Raw genomic sequence first — 18296 nt, forward strand, 5'->3', positions numbered from 1 at the left:
GCGAGGCCTCTAAGAGAAGCAAATTTCATCCGATCCGGCTGAAATTTGGTACGTGATGTTAGTATATGATGTCTAACAACCATGCACAAATTGGTCGATATCGGTCCACTTTTACGTATAGCCCCCATATAAACGGACCCCCAAATTTGGCTTGCGATTGCTCTAAGAGAAGCACGTTTCATCCGATCCGGCTGAAATTTGGTACAAGGTTTTAGTATATGGTCTCTAACAACCATGCAAAAATTGGTCCATATCGGTCCATAATTACATATAGCCCCCATATAAACCGATCCCCCGATTTGGCTTGCGGAGCCTCTAAGAGAACCAAATTTCATCCGATCCGTCTTAAATTTGGTACATGGTGTTAGTATATGGTCTTTAACAACCATGCAAAAATTGGTCCACATCGGTCTAACAACCATGCAAAAATTGGTCCATATCGGTCTATAATTACATATAGCCCCCATATAAACCGATCTCCCGATTTGGCTTGCGGAGCCTCTAAGAGAAGCAAATTTCATCCGATCCGGCTGAAATTTGGTACATGGTATTGGTATATGTTCTCTAATGACAATGCAGAAATTGGTCCACATCGGTCCATAATTATATATAGCCCCCACATAAACCGATCCCCCGATTTGACTTGCGAGGCCTCTAAGAAGCGAAAATTTCATCCGATCTGGCTAAAATTTGGTACATGGTGTAGGTATATGTTCTCTAATGACCATGCAAAAATTGGTCCATATCGGTTCATAATTATATATAGCCCCCATATAAATCGATTCCCAGATTTGTCCTCCGGAGCCTCTTGTAGGAGCAAAATTCATCCGATCCGGTTGAAATTTGAAATGTGGTGTTAGTATAAGGCCGCTAATATCCATTCCAAAATTGGTCCATATCGGTCTATAGTTATATATAGCTGATCCCCAATCACACAAAAATTAGTCTATATCGGTTCATATTCATGGTTGCCACTCGAGCCAAAAATAATCTACCAAAATTTTATTTTTATGGAAAACATTGTCAAAATGTTATTTCTATAGAAAATTTTGTCAAAATTTTATTTCTATAGAAAATTTTGTAAAAATTTTATTTCTATAGAAAATTTTGTCAAAATTTTATTTCTATAGAAATTTTTTTTCCAAATTTTATTTCTATAGAAAATTTTTTCAAAATTTACTTCTTTAGAAAATGTTGTCAAAATTTTATTTTGTCAAAATTTTATTTCTATAGAAAATTTTGTCAAAATTGTATTTCTAAAGAAAATTTTATCAAAATTTTATTCCTATAGAAAATTTTGTCAAATTTTATTTCTATAGAAAATTTTGTCAAAATTTTATTTCTATAGAAAATGTTGTCAAAATTTTAATTCTACAGAGAATGTTGTCAACATTTTAAATCTATTGAAAATTTTGTCAAAATTTTATTTCTATAGAAAATTTTGTCAACATTTTATTTCTCTATTTTATCTTATTTTATCTTATTTTATTTCTATAGAAAATTTTGTCAACATTTTATTTCTCTAGAAAATTTTGTCAAAATTGTATTTCTATAGAAAATTTTGTCAAGATTTTATTTCTATAGAAAATTTTGTCAAAGTTTTATTTCTATAGAAAAATTTTGTCAAACTTAATTATATACGTATTAAATCCGCCTTTTTTAGTTTAATATATCCCGTATGGACTACCTTGCAATTTAGAAGACGGTGTTAGGAAGGATTTAGATACCTTGCCATCGGCAAGTGTTACCGCAACCCAAGTAATTCGATTGTGGATGACAGTCTTCAGTAGAAGTTTCTACGCATTCCATGGTGGAGGGTACATAAGCTTCGGCCTGGCCGAACTTACGGCCGTATATACTTGTTTTACTTTGTGCTACTTTACGCACAAAGTTATATGTGATCACCATTAAATTATCATTACAACTTTGTTTTATTGTATTATGGATTACAACTGTGAATAATTCCTAATTCACAAATTTTAGGGACCTCTCTGGCTTTAAATCTACACTTAAAAGAAGCTTGCGTGGGTCCAAAGATTTTTACCGAAGGAATTTGTATGGTAATAGTAGGTTTAAAGTCATTGTTAAGTTTTATTAATATGATGTTGGTATTGATTCCGAGCCAAAGAAGCGGAGAATTGAAGTAAGGATACTTTTATAACACGATTATCTTTTAAATTTGAGTTTTGCGTACTTCATTTTAGGAGACAAATTTTAATTTATTCGTACTTTTAGCTATTTTCTTCATGTGCCACCAAGGACGTTTAAAAACGTGTTAACGACAACTTTAATTTAAAAATTCAGTTTCGACTTCAAGTAGAGATAATGTTGTGTGTTCAAGTAAAAACGTCTTTAAATCAACGTATTAAAAAGACAACTGCAATTTTTGAACGCTTTGTAGTTAAGATACAAAAAGGCAATAAATTTAAAGACGATTTATCAGTGAAATGCGCCTTCTATGCTAAGCAAAATTCCCATTCGTATTTTAAGGACATGAAATCACAGGCCTCATGACAATATGATTTTCACTGCAAAATACTAACTCCTTACCAATTTTAGATTAAGTTACTTCCAAGATTGACAAGTGAGAAAATTAAGGAGTATATGTTTATTGCAATTTTATCACAATCTGAACAGAAATGCCTGATATTAGGAGCTACGAGTATACTTGGTTTTACACCTACAGAGTTAGGTTAGGTATAGTGGCAACCCGATATATCAGACTCATTAGACTATTCAGTCTATTGTCATACCACAGTGGTGAACTTCTCTTTTATCACTGAGTGCTGCCCGATTCTATGTTAAGCTCAATGACAAGGGACCACCTTTTTAAGGCCGAGTTCGAACGGCGTTCCACATTGCAGTGACACCACTTAGACAAGCTTTGAAGCACTCAGAAATGTCAACAGCATTACTGTTGACATTTCTGAGCGTTTCCAAAGCAGCACAGTGGCTCCTACCTACAGAGTAAGTAGACCACACTGAAAAAAAAGCATACTCGGTTCCAAAGATTTTGTCTTTACTTTAAAAAATTTGGTATTGATTCCGAGCCAAAGAAGCGGAGAATACAAGTAAGGATACTTTTAAGACACAATTCTCTTTTAAATTTAGGTTTTGTGTACTTGCTTCTAGGAAGCAAATTTTAATTTTTCGCTTTTTCAGCTTTTTTCTTCATATGCTATCAAAGTTCTTTAAAAACGAGTTAACGGCAACTTTATTTTCCAAATTAGGACTCGACTTCCAGTAGAAATTATGCTATGTTTGAAGTAAAAAACTTCTTTAAAATAAAGTTTTGAAAAACATGTCCTATATTTGAACGATTTTTTGCTTTGTAGTCAAGATGCAAAAAAACAACAAATTTAAAGACAATTTCATTAAATTTAAAGAGTTTTTCTGAATTATTAAAGTCAAGTTGACCTTAGCCTATAAATTTTTTCTTTCATGTTAAGATACCCATTTTTAAGTCAAATCACTTAATTATAAGGACAATACGACTTCATTGAAAAGTTTATCGACTTGTGGACAAGGAAAATAACTTTATTTTAGAGAAATGCGTCTTCTATGCTAAGCAAAATTTGTATTCGTATTTTAAAGACATGAAATCTTTTTTCAGTGCACTAATATTGAGTTAATTATTAAAAAATAGGAAACCGCTCAATTAGTGTGGATAATGTAGTCAAAATTGGACAATGCATTTATGTGAGAGCTATGTGTAAGTCGGCTAATACACCTAAATTTGAAATTTGAGTAACATTTGGCAATAAATAAGAGAATTATGGACAAATTTGGGAAAATCGATCTGGGCATATATATGGAAGCTATATCTAAACGTGAATCGATGTGGATGATATTTTGCAGGTTTGATTGATATCAGAGAAGGTTGCCTTGTGGTAAGTTTGAATAAGATCGGTTAGTAAAAAAGGCTATTCTATAGCGTTCGTCCTTGTGCCCAAACAACACTCTGTACCAAATTTCATCAAAATCGGTTAATAATTGCGACCGGAACCTGCGAACAACAAATACATGGACAAACGGACACCAAGCGCTAGATCGACTCAGGAGGTGATTCTGAGTCGATCGGTATATATATTTAATGGGGTCTAAAATCAATATTTCTGGTAGCCACATTTTTTGGCAGATCAAAGTTGTTATACCCTGACCACTATGTGGTTTAGGGAATAAAAACCAAAACATTTTTTTAAATTAACCTATTTAAGATTGCTTCTATTTTCCTAGCATCTGCTTAAATCTTTACTATGCTAAACAGCATAGAATGACCCAAATTAATTGGCATACCAATAAATCATATTTTCATCTCAATTGCCCCATATACTTCATTTTTTTTTTTTCAATTTAGTTTGTAGTTACTACCCTGAATATGAAATTTCATCCGAGTACAATTTTCTCATCTAGCAAATATTTTCGTAGGCTTAATAAAGTTCATGGTAAATGAACAAAAGTTGTGAGTTGAAGTTTGATGTTAAATAAGTACAATTTTGTAGAATAGTGCTGACAAGGGCAAAGAGGGTGAAAGCCTTCAAGAAATAGGAGGACATTCATGCAAATATTATCATGCCATAGTGCGAATGGTCGAAACGACACCAAATAAAATGAACTGACCATATTTTAGCTTTCAATGCTCTTCATCTCAGATAACAAAGATATCGACTGTATTATGCTGGTTAAACAAATTAAGAATTTATGAATAATATTTTCCACATGCTTTTGGGCATGTGTAGGAGACACATACACTCAACGAGGTGGAGTGTGACAAGCAGTGGTAATTATCTATCCTGAAACATCAGAACTATCATTCAAAAAATAAGAATAAGTGCAACTCGAGCGGGGTTCCGATATCTCTGGTAATACGTATATTTTTTGCAAGGCTAAATTAAAATTTTTAGTAAACAAGTATATACTGCCGTAAGTTCGGCCAGGCCGAATCCTATGTACCCTCCACCATGGATTGCATAGAAACTTGTACTAAAGACTGTCATCCACAATCGAATTACTTGGGTTGCGGTAACACTTGGCGATGGCAAGGTATTTTAAAATTTCTTAACGTCTTCTCAATTGTAAGTTAGTCCATACGGGATATATATTAAACAAAAAAGCCGACTAAATACGTATATAAATCAGTTTGACAAAATTTTCTATAGAAATAAAATTTTTATAACATTTTCTATAGAAATAAAATCTTGACAAAATTTTGTAAAGCAATAAAATTTTGACAAAATATTGTATAGTAATAAAATTTTGACAAAATTTTCTATAAAAATAAAATCTTGACAAAATTTTCTATAGTAATAAAATTTTTACAAAATTTACTGTAGAAATAAAATTTTGGTAGATTATTTTTTGGGGTCGGCTATACGTAACTATAGACCTATATGGATCAATTTTGGCATGGTGGTTAGCGGCCATATACTAGCGCAATGTACCGAATTTCAACCGGATCGGGTGAATTTTGCTCTTCCAAGGGGCTCCGAAGATCAAATCTGGGGATCGGTTTATATGGGGGCTATATATAATTATAGACCATATACCAATATCATGTACCAAATTTCAGGCGGATCGGATGAAATTTGCTTCTCTTTGAGGCTACGCAAGCCAAATCTGGGGATCGGTTTATATGGAAGTTATATATAATAATGGACCGATGCAGGGCTGTGGAGCCGGAGTCGGAGTCTTGAAGTCGGAGTCTGAAGATTTTGCTGTCGGAGTCGAGCAAAATTTTTACGACTCCGACTCCGGCTAAACCAAATTTTTAAAACACTTCACATTTTTGTAACTAAGCAAGTTTTTACGCAAATTAGTTTCCATTGCGTTATTCATACGATCAATATACAGCATGATTGTAAATGAAAATCAACTTCCATCCATTTTTAAGCCCATATCAATTTACTTGAAATATGTCGAACAATCGAAATTATTTTTTTAAATTTTATTTTAAGGTCATATACATATGTGGAATATTGACAGAAAATTTTTTCAAAGTTTTTTTTTTTTTATAGAAAATTTTGTCAAAATGTTATTTCTATAAAAAGTTTTCTCAAAATTTTATTTCTATAGCAAATTTTGTCAAAATTTTATTTCTATAAAAATTTATTAAAAATTTTATTACTTTAGAAATATTTTTTTCTATATAAAATTTAGTCAAAATTTTATTTCTATAGAAAATTGAGCCAAAATTTTGTTTCTATAGAATATTTTGCAAAATTTTATTTCTATAGAAAATTTTGCAAATTTTTTTTGTTACACAAATTTTTTTTTCAAAATTTTATTTCTATTGATAATTTTATTTCTATAAAAATTTAAGTCAAAATTTTATTTTTATAGAAAATTTTGCCAAAATTTTACAGTAATAGATTTTTTTATTAGAAAATATGGTCAAAATTTTATTTCTATAGAAAATTTTGTCAAAATTTTATTTTTATAGAAAATTATGCCAAAATTTTATAGTAATACATTTTTTTATTAGAAAATTTGGTCAAAATTTTATTTCTATAGAAAATTTTGTCAAAATTTTATTTCTATAGAAAATTTAGTCAAAATTTTGTTTCTGTAGAATATTTTGCAGAATTTTATTTACTATACAAAATTTTTTTCTAAAATTGTATTTTTATTGATATTTTTTTCAAAATGTTATTTCTATAAGAAAAAATTGTCAAATTTTATTGCTATAGCAAATTTTCTCCAAATTTTTTTTCTTACTGATGCTCACTGATACTCACTGCTATAAAAAATGTATTCAAAATTTTATTGCTATAGAAATATTATTTTCTATATAAAATTTAGTCAACATTTTATTTCTATAGAAAATTTAGTCAAAATTTTGTTTCTATAGAATATTTTGCAAAATTTTATTTTATATAGACAATTTTGCAAAATTTTGTTTGCTACACAATTTTTTTTTTAATTGTATTTATATTCAAATATTTTTTCAAACTTTTATTTCTATAAAAAATTTAGTCAAAATTTTAATTCTGTAAAAATTTTCCAAAATTTTATTTACTAGACAAAAATTTTTCCAAAATTGTATGCTCACAGATACTCACTGCTAAGTCGAAAACTTGTAGAAATGACTCAAATTTTCAAATTTTTCAATGAATGAATCATAAATGCATTTTTGCGAAATTGTCTAAACAATTATAAATATTTCTCAAATATTGGCCGAGATTTTGTAGAAGTCTGATTTGAGATATATTATAATCGGCCCGCCCGACTTTAAACTTTCCTTGCATTTTTATTTTTTTGTTAAAATTGTGTTACGTCCCATAACGTTAAATTTAAATTTTAAGTACATAGATTTTGTAGAAGTATATACAATTTTGTCTAAATCGATTCAGATTCAAATTCATGCATATGGGAATATAAACCTTTATATAGCTCGCAACAAATTTAAAGGATTTGAGATAGTAACAATAATTTTGGTCCACAAATACATATACTGTTGGTATCTTCTCATATTATGATGGGTATTTATATCATTATTTTATTTATTAAACATTGCCCTAAATTTGAAATATGGAGTTCAATTGGCATCTAATGTGAAATTAAGACCTTTCTTTGCACACATAAATAAATACGATACTTTAAATCGATCCACTATAGAACTACAAATTAGTGGTATTAAAATGAGATTTAGTTATATTACCCCGAGTCGACTCCGGAGTCGGAGTCGAGCTGATGAAAAATGCTGGAGTCGGAGTCGAGCAAAATTGGCTCGACTCCACAGCCCTGGAGTGGACCAATTTTTGCATGGTTGTTATAGACCAAATACTAATATTATGTACAAAATTTCAACCGAATCGGATGAAATTTGCTCCTAAAAGAGGTTTCGAAAGCCAAATCTGGGGATGGGTTTATATGGGGGATATATATAATTATGGACCGATATGGACCAATTTTTGCATGGTTGTTAGAGACCACATACTAATATAACGTACACATTTTTAACCGAATCGGACCAAATTTGATCCTCCAAGAGTCTCCGGAGGTCAAATCGGGGATCAGTTTATAAGGGGCTATATATAATTATGGACCTATATGGACCAATTTTAACATGAATGTTAGAGACCATACACTAATAGAACAAACTACTTTCCATAGTCGTGATCGGACGGTGACAAGATGAAACGGAAACGTTCACAATAAATCAAAACGGAATGTTCACAATTTCGTTCACGGGGGTTTACGATTTCATGAACGGCATTCGTTTTTTCTTTGGCCATGAAAAGTCTTAAAATAATCGTTAGGCGTTATTATGGCAACTCCCTCGGTGGTGCAATGTGCTAAGGCGACTGTTAACGCGTATAGTGCAGAAAACACAGGTTCGAGTCAAGGTAGCGGATATCTTTTTTTTTTTTAATTTTGTTTATTAATTCGTAACCACAATGTTTTCAGATCGTGAACGCTGGTTGTTATTTCGACAACGCATGGTGTATATCACAATGGACTGAATAGTCTAAGTGAGCCTGATACATCGGGCTGCCACATAACCATGATGTCATTTTATCGTTGTCAGATCGACAACGCCTGTTCTCCGTTTGACACCACATGTGTGTTGATTCACTTTCATGAACGAATCGTTTTGAAATGAGCACGCCGTGCATGATTTTTTCTATGAGTGTATATTAACGCCGCGCACCAAATTTCAACCGAATCGGATGAAATTTGCTCCTCCAATGGATCCGCAAGCAAAATCTGGGGATCGGTTTATATGGGGGCTATCTATAATTATGGACCGATATGGGCCAATTTTGCATGGGTATTAGAGGTCATATACTAACACCACGTATCAAATTTCAGCCGAATCGGATGAAATTTGCTCCTGCAAGAGGATCCGCAAGCGAAATCTGGGCTACATCAATAACAACTACTTGTGCCAAGTTTCAAGTCAATAGCTTGTTTCGTTCAGAAGTTAGCGTGATTTTCGGACAGACGGACATAGCTAGATCGACGCAGAATTTCACCACGACCCACACTATATATACTTTATGGGGTCTTAGACCAATATTTCGATGTGTATTAAAATCATAAATATTTACTGCAAATGATTTATTTCTTACGATTTAAACTCCTCTCCTCGTTTAAGAAATTATCCATAATATAGAATTTCATACGCTTCCTTGTTCTTAGATTACGTCTAACAAATAAACTAATATCTGACCTTATTGTTCATAAATAATCTGATTAGAGTAATAATTTATTTTGACAACAGCCGTAATCTATGGCAGGGGGGAAATGAAGTGAATAAATGATGTTACCAAGCCAATGGTATTGTGTCTCGCCTTTGGTCCATTGACTAATGATTCTCTTGAGGCGTATAGGGGCAGAACTTTATTAATTGATTTCAATGATTGATTTCCTTTTTGAAACCATCATTAGCAATTTAATAGTTTCAGACAATTATCATGGTATTCTGTTGTGAGAGGAAAGCCAACGATGATGATAATTATGGACCAATATGTTAGTAGGTACAAATATTCGTTGCTTGTACCATTGCAGTGTTGTTCAATTGTGACTTTGATAATTTCGTTTTCGGTATATATATTTTTATAAGTCCATAGGTTTGGGTTAAACTTTGTATTATTTAAGAAGATTATTATTAATAAAGGATAATCGTAAATAACTCCAATACGAAGTGGACGTTAGGAATGTTTTAATCACTCGTTTTCTTCATATAAAGCAGGAAGTACACTAAAAACCAGGGCACTAGGGTCAATTTCGCTTTATTTATTTCATGAAAATTTGAGAAATTTTCTTTCAATATTTGTTGTTTCGAGCAATTTGGATAACCAGTGCACCTTCTATCCTCTCGATAAGAGAAATCGGGAGATCAGTATATATGGATTAATTGATCCAATTAATTAATTGATCCAATTAATTTTTATTTGAAATGTCTTCAATCAATTAAAAAATTAATTGAAACTCAATAAAAACATTAATTGAAACTCAATTCAAAATTAATTGATTTTTGTTATTGATTTTTGTTAAGACTTTTGTGATTGATTTTTGTTAAGACTTTATTTAATTTTAAAAGATTTCGTGAATTTGTTTTTCTGTGTGGGAGCTATATCTAAATATGAACCGATACACATAATATTCACCATACCTTTTGCTGGATCTTAAGTACCTCTGGATTTTTAATTTCAGGCAAATCGGATAAAAATAGATGCTCATGAGCCCAAATTAGGGTGTCAGTTTATAACAGGTTGGCTGATAAGTCCCCGGTCTAACAAAAACAAAAAAAACATTTTTTTGTCAAAATTCGTTTTTATTATTCAACATAGTTCCCTGCAAGAGCGATACAACGATTATAACGACCTTCCAATTTTTTGATACCATTTTGGTAGTACTCCTTTAGTTTCGGCGATCACCTCTTCATTGCAGCCAAATTCTTTTCCTGCGAGCATCCTTTTGAGGTCTGAGAACAAGAAAAAGTCGCTGGGGCCAGATCTGGAGAATACGGTGGGTGGGGAAGCAATATCAAAGGGGGCTATATCAAAACCACGACCTATATCTTCGAACTTGACCTGCCTACAGACAAAGGCGAATCTATGCAAACTTTCAGCACGATAAGTTCGTTATTGAAGGCAGTTCACCACTTTGGCATCACATTTGAAGGTTGCACCATGTTTACAACAGACAGTCAGTCAACCAGACAGACGGACATCGTTTTATCGTCTTAGATTTTCTCCCTGGTCAAGAATATGAATGACAAACTTTTTATAGATCCATCGCCATTCTACACAGAAAAAAATTTCCGTAGTTAAACTAACGCTAAATTTAACTTTTTTTATTGGAAAAAAATTATTTGCTTGTAGTTAATTTTTACTGTTTTTATCGAAATTTTCCACAGCTTAATAAAATCTTACTTTTTTAAAGTATGTCTCAAAAATTTTATGAATTGGACCAGTCCTAGTTCTGGTCAAGATGTATGGAAGGGACCGGTCACTTTAACATGGGTTTGTCATTGACGGGGTAAATTTACACTTTAGGACACGCCTTGGACTCGTTCCTAAGGACACGTCCTGGGGCATTTTAGTAGTAGCACTTCATAGACAGGTCCTCATGAACCAGTCTCGGACAAACTCTTAGAAATTTGTTTCAGTTTGGTTATCCGAATCACACCAGAAATGAAAAACTTTTGAAAAATGTTGAACAATAGGTTATTCTGGTAATTCTACTTCACTAAATGTGTAGATCCAATAAGATTTTTATATCAAGCGAGTATGGAAATCATTAAGTTATCACTATTTAAAAACTGCGACAAACTGGATCACCAGTACCAGTGCTGTGATAGTCCGTCAGTGGCACCAATTTCCCGTAGGGAATATTTCCAAATGAACCGTTTAAACCCTAGGGAATATTTCCAAATGAACCATCAAAAACCCTATGGATAACTAATCTACTGTACATGTTACACCAGTTTTCGATGATAGCCATTTAAGCAGAAGATTCACAGCCCAATACCCCAAGGTTCAAAAAATAATCCAACATCCAGTATGCTATATATGTAAACTCTCAAGCTTTCAATAAAATGTCATCCTTAATTGGTTTTCAATCATTAAGATCTACGTGGTATACCTCAATACTCGTATATATGTGTACCCTTGGATTTGTTAGTTTATTTATTTTGTATCTTTCAATTGATGTTTCATACCGCATATGCAATACATGATTAATCAAAAGGCTAAGAACTCAATAATCATCGTCCTCACATTCATTGTGAATGTGTGTGTGTGTACATGTGTCGGTTATGTGAAAATGCCAATGTCAACAATTCGGTTCTTTTATTGCCAAAAATTTAGCTCGTATTTTAAAATACAAATTTACTCAGTAATTCATATTGACATTGAAGTTGTCTGAACTTTCATTGACTTCTCGGTGAGTTTTTATGCATGTGTTTGTGTGTGTGTGCATATTGCAATGATGTGTCATCCATTGGTCGGGAATGGCGAGGACGATGAGAACAATTCCACTCAAGCATTACAAATATTTGATAAAGGATTCGACAGTCATGGATGTGTTTGTGTCCATTAGAGACAGGATTACGGTAAGATTTTGTTGATGCTAGCTTGGTTCCCTATTGAATGGTTTTGGATTGTATGGAAAGTTGGTATGGTTGTTGTTTTTTTGTTGTTGCAACAACTGCCATCGCCAATCACAACGAGACAATGGAACTAATGTTCCGAGACAGACCACTACTAAGATAAGCGCTATTGAGAAAAATTGTAACAAATATTTTCTGAGATAATTTTAAATAGTACCTCTTGAAATTGCAAATTAGAAATGAACATTGATGATAGTCGTACACAACGTAATTAAATGGGGGTGATTAACTATGTTTTGCTAAGATTTAAAATTGAATCGAAATCTGAAATTCGAATTAAGGTGGCTGATATTTTGTATATTTAAAGGGCACTATAGAAAAATTTTTGAAATAATGATAATAATGGAATAATTTTAGGAATAAGCCAATACGAAGTTCCTTAATAATTATTTTTTCCTTGAGTGGAAACTATGTTTATACCCTTCACCACTACTGTGGTACAGGGTATAATAAGTTTGTGCATTTGTATGTAACGCCAAGAAGGAAAAGTCTGAGACCCATCGTTTAGTATACCGATCGTCTTAGAATTAAATTCTGAGTCGATTTAGCGATGTCCGTTTGTCTGTCTGTCTGTCTGTCTGTCTGTCTGTCTGTCTGTCTGTCCGTCTGTCTGTCTGTTGATGTATTTTTGTGTGCAAAGTACAGCTCGCAGTTTTAGTCCGATTGTCCTAAAATTTGGTATAGGGTCCTGTTTCGGCTCGAAGACGATCCCTATTGATTTTGGAAAAAATCGGTTCAGATTTAGATATAGCTGCCATATATATTTTTCACCGATCTGGTCATAATTGGCGTGTGTATCAACCGATCTTCCTTAAATTCCGTACATCCAAATATTTTATGAGTCTCGAAAAACTTCCAAAATATCAGCCAAATCGGTTCAGATTTAGATATAGCTCCCATATATAGCTTTCGCCCGATTTACACTCATTTGCCCACAGAGGCCAATTTTTTGCTCCGATTTAGTTGAAATTTTGCACAGGGAACAGAATTAGCATTGTAGCTATGCGTGTCAAATTTGGTTGAAATCGGTTCAGATTTAGATACAGCTCCCATATATAGCTTTCGCCCGATTTACACTCAAATGACCACAGAGGCCAATTTTTTGCTCCGATTTAGTTGAAATTTTGCACAGGGAGTATAATTAGCATTGTAGCTATGCGTGCCAAATTTGGTTGAAATCGGTTCAGATTTAGATATAGCTCCCATATATAGCTTTCGCCCGATTTACACTCATATGACCACAGAGGCCAATTTTTAACTCCGATTTAATTGAAATTTTGCACAGGGAGTATAATTAGCATTGTAGCTATACGTGCCAAATTTGGTTGAAATCGGTTCAGATTTAGATATATCTCCCATATATAGCTTTCGCCCGATTTACACTCATATGACCACAGAGGCCAATTTTTAACTCCGATTTAGTTGAAATTTTGCACAGGGTGTAGAATTAGCATTGTAGCTATGCATGCCAAATTTGGTTGACATCGGTTCAGATTTAGATATAGCTTCCATATATATGTTTTTCTGATTTCGACAAAAATGGTGAAAATACCAACATTTTGCTTGTTAAATCGCCACTGCTTAGTCGAAAAGTTGTAAAAATTACTCTAATTTTCCTAAACTTCTAATATATATATATATATCGAGCGATAAATCATAAATAACCTTTTGCGAAGTTTCCTTAAAATTGCTTCAGATTTAAATGTTTGCCATATTTTTTGTACTAACATTGTGTTCCACCCTAGTGCATTAGCCAACTTAAATTTTGAGTCTATAGATTTTTTAGAAGTCTATCAAATTCTGTCCAGATCGAGTGGTATTTAAATGTATGTATGTGGTACAAACCTTTATATATAGCCCCCAATACATTTGACGGATGTGATATGGTATCGAAAATTTAGAAATACAAAGTGGTGCAGGGTATAATATAGTCGGCCCCGCCCGACTTTAGACTTTCCTTACACACATCGAAATATTGCTCTAAGACCACATTAAGTATATATATATTCTGAGTCGTGGTGAAATTCTGAGTCGATCTGAGCATGTCAGTGCGTCTGTTGAAATCACGCTAACTTCCGAACGAAACAAGCTATCGACTTGAAACTTGGCACAAGTAGTTGTTATTGATGTAGATCGGATGGTATTGCAATTGGTCCATATCGGTCCACTTTTACGTATAGCCCCCATATAAACGGACCCACAATTTGGCTTGCGATTGCTCTAAGAGAAGCAAATTTCATCCGATCCGGCTGAAATTTGGTACATGGTGTTAGTATATGGTCTCTAACAACCATACAAAAATTGGTCCATATCGATCCATAATTACATATAGCCCCCATATAAACCGATCCCCCGATTTGGCTTGCGAGGCCTCTAAGAGAACCAAATTTTATCCGATCCGGCTGAAATTTGGTACATGGTGTTGGTATATGTTCTCTAATGACCATGCAAAAATTGGTCCATATCGGTCCATAATTATATATAGTCCCCATATAAATCGATCCCCAGATTTGTCCTCCGGAGCCTCTTGGAGGAGCTAAGTTCATCCGATCCGGTTGAAATTTGGAACATGGTGTTAGAATGTGGTCTCTAACAAAAACGCAAGAATTTGTTCATATCGGTCCATAATTATATATAGCCCCCATATAAACCGTTCCCCAGATTTGATCTCCGGAGCCTCTTGGAGGAGCAAAATTCATCCGATCCGGTTGAAATTTGCAACGTGGTGTTAGTATAAGGCCGCTTATAACCATGCCATAATTGGTCCATATCGGTCTATAGTTATATATAGCCGATCCCCAATCACACAAATATTGGTCCATATCGGTTCATAATCATGGTTGCCACTCGAGCCAAAAATTATCTACCAAAATTTTATTTTTATAGAAAACATTGTCAAAATGTTATTTCTATAGAAAATTTTGTCAAAATTTTATTTCTATTGAAAATTTTGTCAAAATTTTATTTCTATAGAAAATTTTGTCAAAATTTTATTTCTATAGAAAATTTTGTCAAAATTTTATTTCTATAGAAATTTTTTTCCAAATTTTACTTCTATAGAAAATGTTAGGAAGTTTTAAGATACCTTGCCATCGGCAAGTGTTACCGAAGCCAAGTAATTCGATTGTGGATGCCAGTCTTCAGTTTCTACGCAATCCATGGTGGAGGGTACTTGCCGTATATACTTGTTGTTTTTGATCTGTTTATATAGAAATGTTCATTTATAATTTAAAGATGAAATTGACCAATTTTGCATGGTAGTTAGAATGCATATATTGATAACGTTCACAAAATTTCAATCGGATCAGAAGAATTTTGCTTCTCTGTGAAGCTTTTGAACTTAAATATGGGGTATTTTTTTCTGGAGGCTATACGTACCCAGCAAACAAATTGGAAGTTCTTCTAAAAGCATTACATTAAAAGCACTTCCAAAAATGTCGTTCTATAGATGTTCTTTATTTTAACTACATAGGAAGTACTATTAATTAAATTTTTATACCCTCCACCATAGGATGGGGGGTATATTAACTTTTTCATCCGTTTGTAACACATCGAAATATTGCTCTAAGACCACATAATATATATATATTCAGGGTCGTGGTGAAATTCCGAGTCGATCTGAGCATGTCCGTCCGTCTGTTGAAATCACGCTAACTTCCGAACGAAACAAGCTATCGACTTGAAACTTGGCACAAGTAGTTGTTATTGCTGTAGGTCGGATGGTATTGTAAATGGGCCATATCGGTCCACTTTTACGTATAGCCCCCATATAAACGGACCCCCAAATTTGGCTTGCGAGGCCTCTAAGAGAAGCAAATTTCGTCCGATCCGGCTGAAATTTGGTACATGGTGTTAGTATATCGTCTCTAATAAGCATGCAAAAATTGGTCCACATCGGCCCATAATTATATATAGCCCCCATATAAACCGATCCTCCGATTTGGCGTGCGAGGCCTCTAAGAGAAGCAAATTTCATCCGATCCGGCTGAAATTTGGTACATGGTGTAAGTATATGGTCTCTAACAACCATGCAAAAATTGGTCCACATCGGTCCATACTTATATATAGCCCCCATATAAACCGATCACCAGATTTGACCTCCGGAGCCTCTTGGAAGACCAAAATTCATCTGATTCAGTTGAAATTTAGTACGTGGTGTTAATATATGGCCTCAAACTCCCATGCAAAAATTGGTCGAAATCGGTCTATAATTATATATAGCCCCCATATAAACCGATCCCCAGATTTGACCTCCGGAGCCCCTTGGAAGAGCAAAATTCATCCGATTCGGTTGAAATTTGGTACGTGATGTTAGTATACGGTATCCAACAACCATGCAGGAATTGGTTCATATCAGTCCATAATTATATATAGCACCCATATAAACCGATCCCCAGATTTGACCTCCGGTGCCTCTTGGAGAATCAAAATTCATCCGATCTGGTTGAAATTTTGTACGTGGTGGTAGTATATGATATTTAACAACCATGCCAAAAGTCCATAATCATATATAGCCCCCATATAAACCGATCCCGAGATTTGGTTTTGGAGCCTCTTGGAGAAACAAATTTCCTCCGAGTCAGTTGAAATTTGGTACATTGTGCTAGTATATGGCCGTTAACAACCATGCCTAACTAGGTCCATATCGGTATATAGTTATATATAGCCCTCAGATAAATCGATCCCCAATCACACAAAAATTGGTCCATATCAATGATTGTATATAGCCCCCATATAAGCGACCCCCATATTTCAATTCTGGCTCCCTACGTACCGTGCAAAAGTCCATATCGATTCGTAATTATTTGTAGACTTACCTTCACATACTTTTTTTGTGTAATGTATGGACTAACTCACAATTTAGAAAACGATTTAAGATACCACAACACAAGTAATTAGATTGTGGATGACAGTCTTTCGTAGAAGTTTCTACGCAATCCATGGTGGAGGGTACATAAGATTCGGCCTGGCCGAACTTACGTCCGTTTATACTTGTTTATAACTCGCTTTTTTCATATTTTTGTTGTAAATAAGCTAAGAACAGAGTAAGAATTAATAAAATGGTGCAAATTATTTAAATTTTTTCGACGTAAATACTAAAACCATTCTAGAAATATTGGGAGTTTTCGGAAATATTTCAGGTCAAACGTTTCAGATAGGCATTACAACAGCGTTGCCAATTTAGCTATTTTCTCGCTTGGTGTTTTTTTGAAGTCGTTTAGCGTGAAAAAATGCATTTAGCCTTTTTTCTGGCTTTTTATACCCACCACCATAGAATGGTGACGAGGGTATAATGAGTTTGTCATTCCGTTTGTAACACATCGAAATATCGATTTCCGACTATATAAAGTATATATATATATATATTTTTGATCAGGGAGAAATTCTAAGACGATATAAGCATGTCCGTCTGTCTGTCTGTTGTAATCACGCTACAGCCTTCAATAATGGCGATATCGTCCTGAATTTGGCACAGATTCGTCTTTTGTTTGCAGGCAGGTCAAGTTCGAAGATGGGCTATATCGGTCCACGTTTTGATATAGTCCCCATATAAACCGACTTCCCGATTTGGGGGCTTATAAAAAACTGTAGTTTTTATCCAATTTGCCTGAAATTGGAAATCTAGAGGTATTTTAGGACCCTCAAAAAGTATACCGAAAATAGTGCCTATCGGTCCATGTTTTGGTATAGCCCCCATATGGACCGATTTCCCGATTTTGGGTCTTGGGCGTCTAGAAAGTGTATTTTCTATCCGATTTGCCTGAAATTAGAAATCTAGGAGCATTCTAGGACCATAAAGGGGTGTGCCGAAAATGGGGTGTATCGGTTCATGTTTTGATATAGCCCCCATATAGACCGATCTCCCGAGTTTACTTCTTGGGTTTCTAGAATCTGTAGTTTTTATCCAATTTGCCTGAAATTTGAAATCTAGATGTATTCTAGGACCATAAAGACGTGTGTCGAAAATGGTGAATACCGGGCCATGGTTTGATATAGCCCCCATATAGACCGGTCTCCCGACTTTACTTATATAAAGAGATGTGCCGAAAATTGTCATTATCGGTCCATGTTTTGATATAGCCCCCTATAAACCGATCTCCAGATTTACTTCTTTGGCTTCTAGAATCCGTAGTTTTTATCTAATTTGCCTGAAATTGGAAATCAGAGGACCATAAAG

This window comes from Haematobia irritans, chromosome 3 (genome assembly GCF_050003625.1).
Source record: "Haematobia irritans isolate KBUSLIRL chromosome 3, ASM5000362v1, whole genome shotgun sequence".
Classification (NCBI taxonomy): Eukaryota; Metazoa; Arthropoda; class Insecta; order Diptera; family Muscidae; genus Haematobia; species Haematobia irritans.